The 18,930-nt window shown below is 36.3% G+C and overlaps 1 protein-coding gene across 17 annotated transcripts in view; it reads left to right on the top strand.

Moving 5' to 3' along the window:
• Positions 1–18,930, top strand: part of INPP4B (inositol polyphosphate-4-phosphatase type II B) — an 811,274-nt gene that overhangs the window by 313,828 nt on the left and 478,516 nt on the right. For 9 of the 17 annotated variants that reach the window (XM_054683404.2, XM_063809912.1, XM_063809908.1 and 6 more), the window contains exon 1: positions 8,953–9,053. The exons of 5 other annotated variants lie outside the window; for them this stretch is intronic. The gene's annotated coding sequence lies outside the window, so the exon portion shown is untranslated. Of the gene's footprint in view, positions 1–8,949; positions 9,054–18,930 lie in introns of those variants that run through there. 3 more of the 17 variants (XM_054683402.2, XM_024356302.3, XM_024356306.3) reach the window with 2 other exon arrangements.

Raw genomic sequence — 18,930 nt, 5'->3', positions numbered from 1 at the left:
CTGGGGGCTAGTTAAAACATGAATTGTTGGTCCACACGTCAGAGTCAGAGTTTCTGATTTAGTAGGTCTGTGGTTTGTATTTGCGTTTGTAATAAATTTTCAGTAATTGTTGTTGCTGTTCATGCTGGAACAACTTTGAGAACCTCTGTCCTAAACTACTACCTTCAATTTTTGTTATATCTTGTCCTCCAAACCACAGCTTGGAATTAACTCTAATTCTCATCTTTCTAGTCAAGCGATGCCCCAGTTTACCTTTGCTTTCCTTGGAATTCCATCTTTTCTTTTCAAACTCACAGCTACTAATCAGACATGACTGCTACTAGCAACAAGAAATCACATGATTTCAGTACCACTATTTTGAACACCCTTTACATGCAAGTTACTGTGGTAGCCACTTTAAAATATAGTAGCTTGTTAAATAATACTATTAGATAAGTTGTATTAGCTTCATTTATAGGTGAAGAAATTCATTTGTAGTAAGATTAATTCACTTGTAATGGGTATTACAGAAAGGATATAAATGAAGGTCAGTCTGACATGAAAACCCATGTTCTTATTGTGTCCAACCTATATTCAGATGCCACCTGAGGCCACCACTTCTTTCAGGCAGCCCTTCTTGTATGATTAAGCAGGTGATATAGTAAACCGTCTCCCTTCTCTCATCTACTAATGATATCCCCTTTATTATACAGACTTGGTATATGATGATATAGCATTGGAACTCAGTACCAAAGGGATAGATTAACCAAGAAATATCATTGGAAAGGCCAGGAGTGGTGTTGATTACCTGTAGTCCCAGCTGCTCAGGAGGTTGATGCATGAGGATGTCTTGAGGCCAATTCAAAGCTGCAGTGCTCTGTGATCATGCCTGTGAATAACCACTTCACTCCAGCCTGGGCAACATAGGGAAATCTCATGTCTCGGGGTGGGGGGCGGGGGCGGGAAAGAAGGAAAGAAATGTTCCTGGGACAAGTAAATGTCTACATGACACAATAGTAGATGGAATAAAATTCTCAATTTGAAAAATAAAACTGAAAATTTTAGAAGAAAACATGAGATACTGAAATACAAACTTTAAAAATTGATAAACATAAAAACCTTTAAAAATGCAACAAAATAAATGGTAAATAAAATCAAAGGTAAATCATAAAGAAAAAAAGTTGGCAATATTGTCATTGTTTTACATATATGCATATTGAATCCAGCAGAGGAGAAATAACTTGCCCAAAGCACACAGCCAGTCAAGTGACAGGGCAAGATTCTAATCCACTGTTGTGATATAGATATTAGGATGAAGAATGTTTTAGTTAATTCACCACTCTGTGTTTTTAAATTATTTCTCAATACCAAACAAATTAACTTGTATTTTTTGGACTCTACTTATACAAATACAATTTCTCAGTTAAAGCAGATGAACTAATTCTATATGCATTATCGTAGATATACCACATAAATGTAAATATTGAATAAGACTAGTAAGACTAGTTAATTCACAATGTATACGAAATGATATTTTTTAAGTTTAAAACACAGAAATCTTATGTATTATTTGTAAATACAAATATATGAATCGAAAGTATAAAATCATGGACAAGAAGAATACATACCAATTTCAGACTACTGGTAATCTCTGAAGAAGGAAGAAGGAAACAAAAGGGGTCAGGGTGGCCTTAATTGTATAAGTGATGTTTCATTATTATGTAGCTTTAAAAATCTGAACCAAATATGGCAAAGTGCTAATGCCTGTTAGATTAATGTGGCCAGTACTTGTTTTAGTTTTTTCTCTTCACTTTTCAGGATTTTTGAAATTTTTTATGGCTAAAAATAGAAAATTTAACAAAGGTTTTTCATGGGTTGAAATAAATTTTGGATATTCTTGGTTAAAACACAAGAATTTTCTTTGCTGCAAAACTTTTCCATCATTAATATGCTAATGGAAATATGAATTGCCAAGAGGATAATGTGCTATGAAATATTTCCCAATCTTATTTTACCATGGAATCCTTTTATTTTTGTCTTAATGAAACATCTATTAACAACTCATGGATATTTTGGGAAATGCTGTTATACATCACAGCACTTAATTTTCCCTAATTGTTTCATGTAATTTAACTTAATTTTCCTGATTATATTTTTCATCTCTTTGATACCAAGACCAAAGTCTTATTCCCTTTTAGGTAGACATATAATGGATATAAAAGTAATACTTTGATGGGTTTGTTTGATTTTTCTGAGAAATTATTGTGTAGGTCATCATACTTAATATAGGTTTGGGGTCAAGGGAGAGAAGTAGTAAAAATTGCCCTTGCACACAGTTTTATATGGCACTAAAAAGCAAATCTAAGGAACACAAAGATCATAAGGTCAATGGTATTTATTTTCAAACAAATGGAATATATTTATGCCAAAACTTTGCCAGACCTGTTTCTGTAGACATCTGTCCTTCATTTATTCATTCATTTATTTCAACAAATATTTTCAAATAATCTGAGGAGAAATTATACTTTAATAATATATGGGTAGTAGATAAAATTCAGTGCATCAGATTACTCAGAATTATATCATCAATAATTTCTCAGAGTAAAATAACTTAACCCTTTTAAAACTATATTAAGCGTAAGTCCAATTTACCATTGTATTTAAATAATTGATTCATTTAAATATTTTTGAATGCTATACACATCTTAAATTCATTGGTTAGCAAGGGTACAATTTTAATACAATAATAAATAAAATAAATAGAATTGACTAAGCAAAAATTTATTGACTTGAAATTTTATTTCTTATGTATTGCCACACATATAAGGCTCCCTTAGCCAAGTTAATGTCAGAAGCAAACACCTCTCATTCCTACTCCTTCAATAATTTATAAATGTATTAATATGGGTATTAAATGAAAATATCAAATTTTTAAAGTTATGTGTAAAGATCTAGTACCTATGATGAATAGCTAACCCTTGGCTATCTTAATGTTTCAGAAGAGCAGTTTGTGATTCTCATTTCCTAATGATTACCTTTTATACCATTTTGTATTTGGTAAAATTATGCTGCTATTTGTTGAAGGATAAAACATTTAAATCTCATTTTTTATAAATTTTATTTTGCTGTAATTCATGCCACTCTAAAAGCTGTTTCATGGACTTATACAAAAGAAAACATCTGTGCTTTGCAGAAATATAATTTGTATAGAGTTAAAATCTTATTGTAATATAATTTAATATCTTTAATATTGTTTAGGTTAATTTAGAACCCAGATTTTCATAGAAGAAATTTACATCAATACTAATAAAATAATCTGTGTTTTCAAACCATTATTGTATTGGAAACTAATACTGAAAACAGTTTTTAATCAGTTCTATTACAGAGATTATTCAGGTATACAAAAGTTTTCAAAGATGTGATCTTTCATCTGCTTTGTCGTTTTAGTCTTGGAAATATAGTGATATAAAGAGTAAATGTTTATCTTCTCAAATTTTATCATATTTTAACATTGATCTGAAATGTTAATGATAAATTAATTTTTATGTAAGACAAAGGACAGACGGAATGAATAATAGATTATGTGCTTTGAGTGCTTCTGGTAATGTTAGTACTTTAGCATTTTTATATAATGTGATCATGACTCACAGTGAAGTTACAGTTAATAATTGTGTAAAAATTTTCTGCTGCTGAACGAATTCATATTTGCTTTAAACTGTCCTGCTACAGCTTATCAGTATTTCAGGCAGATGTCCCTCTTAACTGTGTAACTCATTTATCTCACTGCCAGCTGAAATAGTATGAAACAACTCAATTCTGCCAGTTAGCAGAAGTCAATGACAAGACATTAACTCAATGCTTATAACCACCTGGGTAATAAAATTATATCAGCAGTAGTCTGCTTATGCTACTGTAAGAAAATGGAATGATGTATTGTGCTACAAATTAATTAGCATATATATATTAATGAAGATTAAACATGTGATATTTAATTTTGTGAATAATTTCTTGTATGAGGAAATTTTACGGATGGGCCTCATTATGTATGCAGGTGTAGCAATGGACACAAATAACTTAGAGTTTTAATTCCTTAAAAGTGTGTGATTATCAAAGTGTACACGCCCACCTGTTGCTCCTGGATATTTTCCTGTGCTCCTATACGGAGGACTTGCTTGAAAGATGGTTGTGTGTATGTTAGGGGGTGGCAGAAAGGATATATACACATACAACATAAACCTTGTATAGAGTAAAAACTTAGAATGAAGAATGTCTTAATTATCTATTGCTTTGTACCAAGTGGCCTCAAACCTTTGTGGCTTATAACAATGAACATTTATTATCTCACACAGACTCTGGGGATCCAGAATTCAGGAGTGGCTTGGCTGAGTGATTCTAGCTTGGCAGCTCTCATAGGGTTACAGTGGAGTTGTCAGCTGGGGTTCCAGGCATCTGAAGGCTTGACTGGAGCAAGAAGGTCTGCTACCAAGCTTGCTTAATTATGTGATGGGCAGTTGACGCTGGCTCTCAGTTTCTCATCATGTGGGCCATTCCACTGAGCTACTTGAGTGTCTTTTTTACATTGCAACAGGCTCTCCTAGAGTGAATGATATGAGAGAGTAAGGTAGAAGCAACAGTGAGTTTTATAAACCAACCTTGGAAGTCATACACTCTCATTTCTGCATATCATATTGGGTATGCAGGTTAGCTCTGATCAGTGTCGGGGAGAGTTATGTGAGTGTGTGTGTAACAGAATGTGACAATCATTAGAGGAAGTCACCTTAGAGATTGGCTACCACTGGTGGGGAGGGAAAGACATAGCATGTATATAATTTTAAAGAACTGCTGTATCTTAATTATAATTCAGGGTAATGAAAATATCAATCACTAAAAATAATTTGACTGATTTCTGCTAGGTGAAGTGTCACATGCTTTTTTATATTAATGTTTGTGCTTATAAGTCACTTGTTCATGCCAATAACTGTCAATCAGGTTATGTGGATAGAACTGTCATTTTATACTGGGAAAACTCTGGTGTCACACATCAAGATAGTGCCAGAGTTATAATTAGAGGAATGATATTTAGGGTTTCTGACTTTTAATCTTTGGTCATTGCATCCTACTAGCCCAGGAGTGCCCCTAAGAGATTATTTAAATGCTAATGCTGAAATAGATCAATATATTATGGATTCATCTCCAGCCATTGCTCTATGAAATTGTAATTCAGGAAGATGTCAACTTATTGTATCTATTCTGCTGGTACATGTTATGTGCTCCTACATTTTAAGACCTTTGTGACACATTGTGATAATGAAACAATAAGATTTATTAGTAAAGACAGTGAGTAATTTACCTCTACATACATTTCATTATAAATATCAAGATATGGTAAAAGGAAATACATCCATCAATACCAGACCTGCTGAATTTTAGCTATGAATCTGTACTTTCAATATAGAAACCAGAAGTGGAGGTGTGAAGAGCTATTAGCACTATTAAGGTATATTAGGGGAGAGGGAGGGATTGGTGGCCATGTTTTTTAAAAATTGTGGCTCCGGGTATTGTTCTTACATCTCTTTCAATGGAAATAGACTCCATTCTCATCACTAGGTGGGCTGCTAAAGTAAATGGCAAGAGCAACTTAAGACGTTTTTAAGAGGAGATGTTAAGGTCAGTTTAGAAGCTCACTTTCTTTGTTTAAGGCTAAGACATATTCATAAGATGCACTGTTTCTGATAAATGGCTAATTTGATTGAAGGGAGTGCAAGGATGCACCTGGTATCTCTTTGCACCATAGGATTACATTTCCTGGATGTATTTTACTACCCAGTTCCGGGAAGCCAACTGTCTAGTATTGTCAGCTGCGTAACATTAGATATTTTGTATTTAATTAGGCTAAGTGTCTGATTTACAACACCTGAACCAAGGCTTCAGCATGGTCATTCAACTCAAAGAGACCAACGCCCAACATGAATAACTCTGTTACTGCCCTGCTGCTTGACACTCATGGTGCTTTAATAGACCCAATGACTATTATTAGAATAAAAATACTGTTCTACTTGCAAACCTCAATTACTGGAAAAAAATTTGAAGAATAATTTTCACATAGGCTTGTTGTGGGAGCAAGGAACTCCTTTTTGACTGCTGTAGAATTTATTTCCTGGGCCTGGTATGCAGAGGGTGGAAGGTGGGAATTGTGAAGGTTATGCTGCATTTTTTTTGTCTAGTCATATGCAAACTAGATCAAGAAATTAATGCTTTGCTCAGATTCTTGGAATGGTGAGTAGGGAAAAGTTTAATAAAACAAGTATTTACAAAGATGTGGTTAGAGTTTAGGGAAAATAATAGACCATGGTGCAATGCCTCTGTGAGTGTAACAGTAGCGAGCTGTTGCTATCTCTGGGTGATTAGGGGCAGAGGAAGGGAGAAGTACCAGAGTCCAGGGTGGACTATGTCATTTGACAGGAGCTGTAGCTTTCAACAGAGGGATGCAGCCAACCAGTAGTAACCTGACTGGGGGAAAAAAAAATAAAACAGGAAAATGAATGCCCTGACCTCACTGTCCTTTCACCTCTAACTGATTCTGTCCACACAGGCTCCAGGGCACAGAGCAATGTGTGGATCCAAAGGGACAAAAGGAAGATACCAAGGACAAAAGCATACTTAAAATTGGCAGGATTAATATCTAAATGCCTTTGTTTGCCTTATTTCACTGAAACTAAACATTGTGTGTTGATCTCTGGAGCTGGATTGTCTGGGTTTGAATTCTAGCTCCAACACTGACTTTGGGCTGGTGACTTACTCTCTCTGTCCCACAACTGTGAAAGAAGATGATTATGGGGCTAAGCTGACAGGGTTGGAGTAATGAATAAATGAACCTATGTGTATAAATACTTGAACTAATGCCTGGCCCATAGTAAGCATTATACCTCTTTACTGTTATTATTAAATCCCGTATCCTGTAGTTGTTTGCTCCTTTTTAAGACAAATAATGTACATTGAATTAAGTTGGATTTCTGTTCATAGTGACTATTTTTCAGTATTCCTTTGGTATTGGGCTATATCCTGGGATTAAATATCCAGTTTGCAGTAATAGAATTGAGATCCTCAGAGTCCTCACTTTCAGCAAAAAAAAAAGAGATCTTTTGCTGAAAACCTTCCCCTGAATATCTTCATGACAACCAAGAAATCTGGTGAATTTCTTTTCTGGAAAAGTTGACTGACTGGATTGCCCCTTTGAGAATTAAATTTTTGGATGGAAAAGTTTAGTCAACTGCTCCTGCTTTCTCCAATAAATGAATCCCTTCAGGAGCAGCATTTTAAATGTGTTTATTGCACATAACGGTAGAAAAGACAAAAATGAATCTTTGACTTAGAACAATGCCTTTTCATGAGATTTATTGTCTAATTAAGCAATTTCCAATAAAACAAGCATTTAAATTTTTTCAAGAACAAACATCCATAATAATATTAAAAAGTAGAATGAGAAAATCACACTATAGTTTAGAGGGCCTGCATTCACATCACTGGCTCTGTGGTTTTCAGACTTTGGTTTTAGCCATGGAACCCTTTGAACATCATATCCTTACACATATGAATTATATGAAAGAAGGAGCCTTCTGGCTCAAGCCCACCTGATGAGCCCTGTTTCCCACTGCTCTGAGTTAACTCCAATGGCCGGGGGCTAGGTTGCTGAGGAGGACAGTGTGAAGGCTACCTTATGAGTCTCTGAATTCCCTTACATCCTTGGGTGCAGGACTTAGTCACCGCCTTGTCTTTTGGAGTCCTTTTTCAAGTGCAGAGTTCTGGACTTCAAGACAGTCTTCTCTGAAAATATTTGTGTTAGTGTGAAAAAAAAGGCATTTAATGAGGGCTTTAAGAACAGAAGGAAACACCAGAGAGAATTTAAATAAGATGATCAGCATTTCGTTTTCATGACCCACCATGATTGCATTGGAAACTTGACAAGAAGTCTGTGACCAAGAGTTAGTGGGTTTCAGGAGTTCAGGCGCCCCACATCCCATGTTAAACAATTCATCTGAGTGAAAGTTGATGAATAGCCCTTCTTAGATGACCACACACAGTCTTCCAGGCAAGAGTTTCAGGAGGCCATTCAAAGAGTCATTTGGCATAACTAAATTAAACCTTGTTTTTGCTACTACTAAGATCTTTATATACATACAATATTTAAAACAATCTCAAGGCCAGGCATGGTGGCTCATGCCTGTAATCCCAGCACTTTGGGAGGCTGAGGCGTGCGGATTTCCTGAGGTCAGGAGTTTAAGACCAGCCTGGCCAATGTGGTGAAATCCCATCTCTACTAAAAACACAAAAATTAGCCAGGCATGGTGGTGGCTGCCTGTAGTCCCAGCTACTCAGGAGGCTGAGGCAGAAGAATCACTTGAACTTGGGAGGCAAAGGTTGAGGTGAGCCAGGATCGCGCCACTGCATTCCAGCCTGGGTGACAGAGTGAGACTTCGTCTCAAAAAAAAAAAAAAAAAAAAAAAGAAATCATGGTGTGTGCAGGGGATGGCAGTGTATACCTCTCTTTCTCACTCTTACTATTAATTTATTGGAAGCTTGTTTTTGTCAGACTCTAAGCTGAGTTCTCTACATCATCTTTTATAAAACGAATAATATTATTATTGTGATAAGAAAATTGAAGCTGACCTAAGTAGCTTCAGTAAGATCTTACCATTAGCATCCATTCATAGCCCATGCTCTTAACTACAGCGCTAAATGCATTATACAAACTTGACAAACTTCAGCTCTACAAATTATCACAAAAAATAATAACAGCAATATAAATTTGAAATGTCAAGGATCATAGTAAATTTATGGTAAACATTTATGGCAGAAAACAAAAGACAACACAGATTTTATTCAGGATTATATGTTTCTACACCTTTGGTTGGAAGTTTAGGGAGGAATTTGGTCATAGCAGTTCTCATTGTGATTGGTGAATGATATAACAAAGGCATTGGCTTCTAAGTGGCTTTCAAAGAAAGGATAAATTAAAGTCGAGATGGACCTTGAGGAAGACCACATGAGGGCTGATGGGGAAGAGGCATTTGAAGGTTTGCTTATTCTTTTCCTGTACCTTCATGAAGATATCTGTTCCAGGCAATTAGGAATTTTCAGGAAGGTAGCATTATTCCACTTTTCCCACATTTGCATATGCTTGAGAGTTTCATATGGCTGATTTCTACTTACCACTCCATTCTCATATCAAACATTGCCTACTTGGAGATGGACATTTGGCAAGCACTTCCCCCTTTCTCCTCTCTAGCCAGCCCCTCTCAAGATGTTGGAATCTCATGACTATTTTTCTTTCTCCAAAACAGGAATCACTATCTGAAATTACCTGGTTGATTTTTTTAAATTGTCTGTTTCTACAAAATAGAATATAAAATCCACAAAGCAGGCATCTTGTTGCTGTGGCCTAAGTGCTTGTGCTCCCCTAGAATTCATATGTTTAAATCCTAATCCCCAATGTGATGGTATTAGGCGTTGGGGGCCTTTGGAAGGTAATTTAATCATGAAGGCAAAGCCCTCCTGGATCGGATTAGTGCCCTTTTATAAAAGAGACCCCCAGGCCAGGTGCAGTGGCTCATGCCTGTAATCCCAGCACTTGGGAGGCCGAGGCAAGTGGATCACCTGAGGTCAGGAGTTCTAGACTAGCCTGGCCAACATGGTGAAACCCCGTCTCTACCAAAAATACAAAAACTAGCTGGGAATGGTGGCAGGCGCCTGTAATCCCAGCTACTCAGGAGGCTGAGCCAGGAGAATCACTTGAACCCAGGAGGTGGAGGTTGCAGTGAGCCGAGATTGTGCCATCACACTCCAGCCTGGGGGACAAGAGGGAGAGTTCGTCTCAAAAAAAAAAAAAAAAAGAGAGAGACCCCAGAGAGCGGCCTTGCCCCTCCTACCATGTGAGGACACAGCCACAGTTTACCAGACACCAAATCTCCTGGCACTTTGATTATGTACTTCCCAGTTTTCCCCCTAACACCCCCCAGAACTGTGAGAAGTAAATTTGTTTTTTCATAAGCCACCCAGTATATGGTATTCTGGTAAAGCAACCTGAATGGGCTAAGACACTTGTCTTTGTTTCTTTCAGTGTCCGCAGAATCTAGAATAGTGTCCAGTACATAGAAGGCAGCGCATACATATTTGCTCATTAAATTAATATTCTGAAGCTCTTGAAGTGCCCTGTCATATTATGAATTTCAGCCACATACCATTTTAAATGAAGTTTATAAAGAGTTCTTAACGACATTTTAAAATTCTTAATATATGATGTGAAAAAATTAAAAAGCTATATGTCAAATTTTTAATTCAGCATGATTTTGTGTACATATTTGATAGAGAAAAGCTTAGAGTAATATCAAAAAATATAGTTGCCATGGTGGTGGTTTTTGGGTAATTTTCTCTTGTGCTTTTACTACAGTATAATGAGCACAAATTACTTTTACAAGGAAAATGTAAAATAATCAGGAACTAAAAAAAGTTTGAAATAGATCAACAATTTTCCAATGCCACAGTTTTTGCTTTCAGATACCTTTTTGAGTTGCACATTAGAGGCTCTGCTTAGGTAGTTGTGACAATTACAATAATGGTATGATGATGATGATGACGATGACTAAAGTGAGACATAATAAAAGACAGCAAAGAAAGGAACAGAAAATTTTGGGGAGGTGGGGATATAAGAATCGTCTGCTACATTTTTTTCCTCATAAACTTGCCCAAGCTCAAGTAGTAATGTTTACATTATCAGTCTTTTCTTGGTCTTTTAGAAGATGGGATATAGAAAAAGGTATAGAAAAATCAACCAAGACAATCTGAAAATGTTATATTATTTGGACAAATGGTGATTCACTTGGAACTTGATGTATTACTAATGTTTTAGTAATATCGGGTTTATAGTGAGTATATAGATGAGATCATAATCTTTGACCTGACTTACAAAATCAGCTAGCTGGACTGTAAGTTGATGAGGGTAGGAACTGTGATTTTTTCAGTTACAACTGTATCCTCAGGGTCTAGCATGGTGCTGTGTACCTAAAAGGTACTTAGCTATTTTTTAATGAGTAATAAACTGGTCATGGGATTTTATTTCAAGATATGAAGACCGAAGTTATTTTCCTGCTGTATTACGATATTCTTATACTAAATTTTATACTACTATCCTGCTTTTGAGGAACTAAGATTGAGCAATGACTGATTTCTTTATTTCACCTAGAGTCAATTGAATTGGGTTAGCAAAGTTTACCTTCATATTTTAGTGTCTTATAAATGGCTATGGCAGATCAAATTGCCCCAACTTAGATATATAAATGTATCAAACAAATCTCAAAGTTTTGCTGGAGTATTGCAAGAAAAGTACAAAAATTTAAAAATCAATTTTAGAAGTAACTTTAAAGCTCATCTTAAATGTTATATTAAGGGTGTAGAGGAAATTGTTTTATTCTAGCCATCAATTATGAAAATATATGCAAATATTCTTTTAACTCTATCCTATAGTGGTAATTGTTATGAAGACTTCTATTTTTTAAAGCATTGGTTCTCAAAATGGTTGCATATTGGAATCACGTGGGAGAGCAATAAACAATACTAACGCCTGAGTCCCAGCCTAAGTATTCTGATTTAGTTGATCTGGGGGGCAGTCTGGGGATTGGAGTGTTTCAAAGCTCCATAGGTGATTCTAATGCCCAACCAAAGGTAAGAACCACTGATTTAAACTCTTAACACACTATCTACTTATACTATAGTAGTTTTCCAAAAAAATACTGACTTTTGTTAGCTCACGACCTGTAACGTGTTCTGATTTACAGGGAGTGTCCTTCCAAACAATGTCTACAGAGGATTTCTAGATGATAAAAAATTTCTCTTTTAGATAGAATGACAAGCAGATTATTTGCCTTCCTGTTAGGATTACTGTCAAGGGTAATTCTGTAGCTTCTGTAGCTATGCTGCTCTTTATAATAATTTTTTTTTAGTTCTTCTTAGCATTATGTCCTGATCTGTACCTCACTGAAGTTACACCTAATGTCCTCCTTTTCAAAAGTACATTAGGGAGGACTGGCACATTAGAGATTTTATTCTTTGACTTGAAATTTTAGAATAAAATTGAAAAAAATGAATGTATGAGAAAGTTAAAATAGGAATAGTATATTGAACAAACCAAAATGTGCCCTGTGGAGCTCATAAAGAGAAAAAGAAATTTGAAAATTTTAATACAACTCTGCTTTATAGAGGAATAAAAAATGAGGTGAAACATCCTTCATTTCCCAGGAATTCAGAAACTTAAGTCACATTCAATTTGGAACTGACAAGTCTATCTGAAGAAACAATTAGTTTAGAAAATTTGGAAGTAAAAAATCCATTGTATTGGATCTTTAGGTTTATTTTAGTTTGGTGATTTAAAAACATTCTTTGCCTATTGTTTTAAAAATTAATTGTTGAGTGAAAACTAATGGGATTTCATAATTTTACTTCTCATACACTAATGCATTTTAAAGTTTCAACTATAGTTCTTGAGGAAACTCAGGTAATCTTGAACACACTGAAAATAAGGAGTAAGACAAATACAAGTAATAGAAGCTCTAAATGTGGGACAAATAAAAACATAAGGCATGATATTTAAGGTCTATTACTCAATATGTAGGTGATGAAAATGCAATAGAACTCTACATTACATAATAAGCCAAATTAATTTGCATCTGAGCTACCTACAAATATTTTGAGCCAGCTTATCCTGATACAGGTTTTCAAGCTACGTGCAAAAGAGGCGTTTAATTATTTTATTGTGTATTTGCCAAATAAAATGAGATCAATGTGCCACAAGTGAATTAAATTTATGTTTGTTCTTTATTATTGCTATAATAACTGCTTTTTTAGTAAATGAAAATGAAATCAGGTAACCTGCTAAAGTTTTCTTGCCAGCTACTGAAAGAGCATCTGCAAATTTAGTAATTCCTCTAGGGAGAGTATAGGCTAACTGAAGAGCTATTCCTTTGTCAGTGATATATGATAGCTGATGGCATTCTGTGTTGGATTAATCAGTTATTATTGTGTAAATAAATGAACTGATATGAACCTCTAAAGCAGATAATGGCAAAGTGGCAGTCAATTATTCTATATAGAAAAGTTAAACATCTAATTAGATTCTTACTAGGAAATACCTTCATGTTGATTATGAATCCAAAGTGACTCAGCATGCCTACAAACTGGATTATCTGGATCTAAAGTTATCATAAAAATAATGGTCTTGGAAGAGTTAGTTTGCTCTCAAAATATTAAATGATAGGCCTAGACTTAATTAGATGCCATTTATTTCCTCATTATTTATTAAGTAGTAAATTCTTAGGTTTCCCATTTTCGCCTCTTAATGTCGCTTTGTATGATCATATATTGAGTGCTTACTGTAAGTCAGATACTGGGTTAAGCATTGAGCATGCATCATATTATTGAATCTTTACAAACATGCTAAGAGGCAGGGGCCATGATTCCTCCTTTATACTCATGAGAAAACTGAGCCTGAGAGTTAAATAACTGGTCCATGGTTTTAGGCCTTACATTTAAGTCTTTAATCCATCATATTTAAGTCTTTAATCCATCTTGAGTTAACTTTTGTATAAGGTGTAAGGAAGGGGCTCAGTTTCAGTTTTCTGCATATGGCTAGCCAGTTTTCCCAAAATGTGGCACATATACACCATGGAGTACTATGCAGCCTTAAAAAAGGATGAGTTCATGTCGTTTGCAGGGACATGGATGAAGCTGGAAACCGTCATTCTCAGCAAACTAACACAGGAACAGAAAACCAAACACTGCATGTTCTCACTCACAAGTGGGGGTTGAACAATGAGAACACATGGAGACAGAGAGGGGAACATCACACACTGGGGCCCGTCAGGGGATGGGGGGCAAGGGGAGGGATAGCATTAGGAGAAATACCTATGTAGATGACAGGTTGATGGGTGCAGCAAACCACCATAGCACATGTATACCTATGTAACAAACCTGCACGTTTGGCACATTTATCCCAGAACTTAAATTAAAAAAGTAAAAATTAAAAATAACTGGTCCACGTTGCTACCGTCAGGAAGTGACAGAACCTGCACGGTGTCAGCAAGTGGAACACATTCTAAATCATGCAAGACATGGACTTGTTTGGTGTTAATATCATTCGATACTCTGTAAATTGTATTGGTTCCACTCATGTTTCTCAATGGTATTCTCTTCAAAAGTTATTTATCAGTTCCTGGCTTTTGTTGTGTTTCGGTGTGGGCTTTTTGGCACAACCTCATTTCCTTGACCAGGATGAAGCCTAGGAAGAGTGCTCTTAGGAGTCTAATTATTTATAGCTGAGTTTCCCAACCATGGCTTTAACATTTGAATTAAATTATTCTTCATAGTGAGGGGCTGCCCTGTGCATTTAAAAATGTTTAACAGCATCCCTAGACTTTACCCACTAGGTGCCAAACTTCCTCCTTTTTTTGGGAAAACCAAGAATGTCTTCAGAGAGTTTGCCAGATGTCCTGTAAGGGGCAAAATTGGCCTTGGTTGAGAACCACTGGTTTATATAATCAAGAAAGGCTGTTGGATAATTTTGCCTAATCACAACTATCACACCACTATGCCATGGTTGAAACACTATAAAGTGTTGTTAAAGAAAACTTGCACTGTGTGGAGTTAAACAGGCAGCAAAACTTCTTACAAGACTATTGTAAGCCGGGCGCGGTGGTTCATGCCCGTAAACCCAGCACTTTGGGAGGCCGAGGGGGCAGACCACTCAAGGTCAGGGGTTCGAGACCAGCCTGGCCAACATGGTGAAAACCCATCTGTACTAAAAATACAAAAATTAGCCAGGCATGGTAGCATGCACCTGTAGTCCCAGCTACCTCGGGAGGCTGAGGCAGGAGAATCACTTGAATCTGGGAGCAGAGGTTACAGGGAGCCAATTGCGCCACTGCACTCTAGCCTTGGAGAGTGATTAAATTCAACTCTGCTGAAACAAGAGGCAGAGGAGTTTTTAAACACTGGACTAGCTAGTGGAAATGTGCTAGAGGATTGTAGGGGCGAGGCTGGTCAAAGTGATTAGGCCATCTGTGTTTATTATTAATTGGAGCTCGTGGAAGTTAGGCTCCTACCCTCGTTTCTTGATGCTTCCATGCCAAAAAGATGGCCCCTAGATCCTTGAGGACGTTCCTTGGTTGTAAAACTGGCAACAAACTGAAAGAAGATCTATATCTCAAAGTGGTAGCAAAAGAATTTACAACCTTAAGTTTTCTAAGGTTGTAATGCTTTAAGAAAAGGGAGGTCAGGGGACTATAATCTGTAAAAACCTGTCTGAAATTTAGTCTAGCTGAAGGGAATGTTAAGGCCATTTTGGGTTATGATAATACTTACATAATTAGAATGAATCTGGATATGTCATTAAGTCAATAGTCAGGTTGGGACTTATGGAATCATCATGTACTCTCAGCAAAGAAAGTCTATGGAGGGGTCTGGTGTTGAAGCCAAGGCCTGCTTTATTGCTCTGAGACTATTCCTACCTCAGTTTCTGTATCTTTATCTTGTAGAGCTGGCAACTCACATCCAGAGTTCTGCTAACTCCAAGTTCAAGCTGCTGATACTCTCAGCAAATGATGATCATGCATTTCCCAAACTGAGATTCATTTTAAACAATTGCAAATTGTTTAAAGGAATAGGGTAGATGCTGTGTCTTTTTTTATCTTTCATTCCCAAGGCCTGACATGTAGTAGGAACTTTATCTAGTTGCTTGCTTCATGCACAGATGATACCTAGGTCTCAAATTTCCTGAATATTTATCTATATTAATTTTGCCTCTTACCTGTTATATCACAAGAAAGCAGAAATAGTAGTCCTCTGCCCAGGAGACGTTTTCTGGATTTATCCACCAGAGGCATTGGAGCACAGCAGATACAACAAAGTTCTGGAGTCTCCGACTGATTTCAACAATCAATTTATTCCATGGCAATTTAATGAGCTAGTACTGAGTATTTAGCTTGAGCAAAATACTGTGCTAAATTCTGGAAATAAAACACAAATAAGACACCATGCCCATCCTGAAGGATCTCACTGTTTCAGAGGAGTCTGACTATCCTCGTGGCTATAATACTGTATGATCAATGGACTTTAAGGGCTATAGGAGCATGGAAGAAAATACGAATTCATCTGGAGACATTATCAAAGACATTATGGTAGCAGGATCATGGAAGGTGAGACTAGAATGCTGGGAAGAATTTCAAAAGAGAACAATGTACATGAACAATGTCAGCCACAGCAGATGGGAGAAGTACTGTTTCTTAAGTTACCAGTCAATAAGGGATAATTATGAAATAGGCTCATCTTTTCTCCAACCACTGTCCTCCAACAGGCTTTGTTGGATCTCCCTTCTCTGCCCCTGGAGAATATCTCAGAAAGATCACAGAGCTTTTTCAGAAATAATAATAGAGCAATCATTGGATATTAGGACTGTCATTTTCAAATATTAAAAGTATAGTATAATCATATATCATAATTTTCACCTCTAATCCTATTTAAGGTATTTCCCCATCTTTCTAGCTCGGTTCTGACACAAGAATTCCCCTGACCCACAGTAAGAAAGGAGGGGCCTTGTCTTTTTTCACTCTTCCTCCACTTCGCTCTTGTGTTCCTTTACCCTCATACTCCAGGATGGAACTAGGAAACAGAAGTAATGAGACAATGTCTCCCTGTCTGGTGCTCTTGTAAGCCGGCACGGTGCCATGTGCTTCAGATGCCCAATTGCTTGGATTTTCTATAACAGGCTGCTGCTTGAGCATCATCTGAAAGTGAGGAGGTGAAAACCCAACCCTTCTTTCTTCTAGGCTAATAAGTTTTCTAGAAAACTCCATTACCTAATCAACTTTATATTCATTATATAGTTGGTGATAGGTGAGGAAGAAAGGAGGAAAGGACATGTTTAGATTTATCTCAACAGGTCTGGGTGGGAGTGTCTGGCACGTCTCTGTAGAATGTGTGAACATTTATCACCTGTTGTCCTCAATTTTAGGACCTCTGCCAAGACTCTTACGGCAATGGAAATTTCCCATTAAATATCCTGCTACATTTAAATTTGTAGAATATTTATTGTTTGTGGGACACTTGTATACATTGATGGCAGCCAGCTTTATTAGACAAAGTCTAGGGTTTGGAACTAGCCATACCTAACATTAAAACAAACTTAGACACTCATTAAACTATGATAATATTAATTTCTTTATCTTCAAAATGGGGAAAATAGAACATACATTTTAGTGTTAATGCACATAACACAGAGCCTGGCATGTGGTGGGTGAAAAAAAGAAATGCCTCAATCTCTTCACTAATAGCAACTCTTTGAGTAGGCATTGCAGGAATTGTTTGGAAAATAAATACAATATCTGGGTATAGGAGAATTGTTGAAATTAGATGAAAGACAGATTTTGAAGATCTTGAATGCCATGCTAAGGATTTTAACTTTCTTTGATACCAAAACAAAACCTAAGAAGGAGGATTTAAACATAGTAGCATGGTTTCCAATCACTTATGCTTGAACCTCAAAATCATCTTGCTCTCCACCTTTCCATCTCCTCTAACCAGGACCCAAATCTGGCTAATTTGCAATAACTACAATAAGAATGATAGTATTAATAAAATATTTATTGAGCTCTTACTATGTGGCAGGCAGTGTGCTAAACAGTTTAATTACATTGTTGCATTTTATTTTCACAACCTTACTTCGTGGATGAGGACATTTTTAGCCTGAAAAAGTGAAAAATGCATTGGGAGTCTTACCTCCAGTTGGTGACAGGGCTGGGATCTGAACTCCAGCTATCCAGCACCAAAGCCCATGGGCCCACTCCCTTCCTTTTATCTCCTAAACATAGCCAGAGAAATTTTCCTAGCCACTGAGGAAAAAGCTTTTAAAACAACAGTCATCACCATTTTTATTGATAAAAATTATATTCACATATGTAATTATATTCACACACATAATTTTGCATATTTGCACAGTTTTCTTTCTTTTTTTTTTTTTTTTAATAGACAGAGTCTCTCTCTGTCACCCAGGCTGGAGTTCAGTGACACAATCATGGCTCACTGCAACCTCGAATTCCTGGGGTCAAGGGATCCTCTTGCCTCAGCACCTTGAGTAGCTGGGACTACAGGCATACCACTATACCCAGCTAATTTAAAAAAGAATTATTTTTGTAGACATTGGGTCTCACTATGTTGTCCAGACTGGTCTCAAATAAAACTCGCACCTCAGACTCCTGAGTATCAGTTTTTTAATACAGTATTTTTCCTATTTCTTCTTGGCCTGATTTCTCCCTGTCCTCCATCTTCAACACAAATCTCCATACCAATCACATCACATCACGTCATGCAAGCAAGGTAATACTTGCTTGTGTTGTCCTAATGTTCATTCTTCCATGTTTCTCTTCATTTCATATACTATTAATAATATAAATATGTTTATGTGATCTGTAATCATTTACATTGCACATATAGGTGATGTTTTACACATTTTTCTGTATCTTTCTTTTCTGATTCAACAATATAGTATGAAAATACTTCTAGATCAACTGGTAAAGCTCTCATTCATTCTCTTTAATGGCTGAATAATCTCCTATTGTGTAGTATATCATCACTCTCTCAGCCATTCTTCTATATATGAGCATTTGCTTAACAAGGTTTTGTCTTTGTGTTTATTTTTGGTCAAATGAACAGAAGAACAATAATCATCTCCTAGGTAACTATTAATGCACTAGGACTTTTATTCTATAGGGCATATAGAAAAGTATATGTATTTATAATTCTAACAGATGTTGCTAGATGGCTTTCCAAAAAACAAGTCATCTTCACACTTCACACTCCTGGAAGCGTATTAGAGTTTCTTTTTTCCTACATCCCTGCCATTATTTGGTG

This window comes from Pan troglodytes, chromosome 3 (genome assembly GCF_028858775.2).
Source record: "Pan troglodytes isolate AG18354 chromosome 3, NHGRI_mPanTro3-v2.0_pri, whole genome shotgun sequence".
NCBI classification, from domain to species: Eukaryota; Metazoa; Chordata; class Mammalia; order Primates; family Hominidae; genus Pan; species Pan troglodytes.
This window is presented reverse-complemented; position numbering and strand designations above follow the sequence as displayed.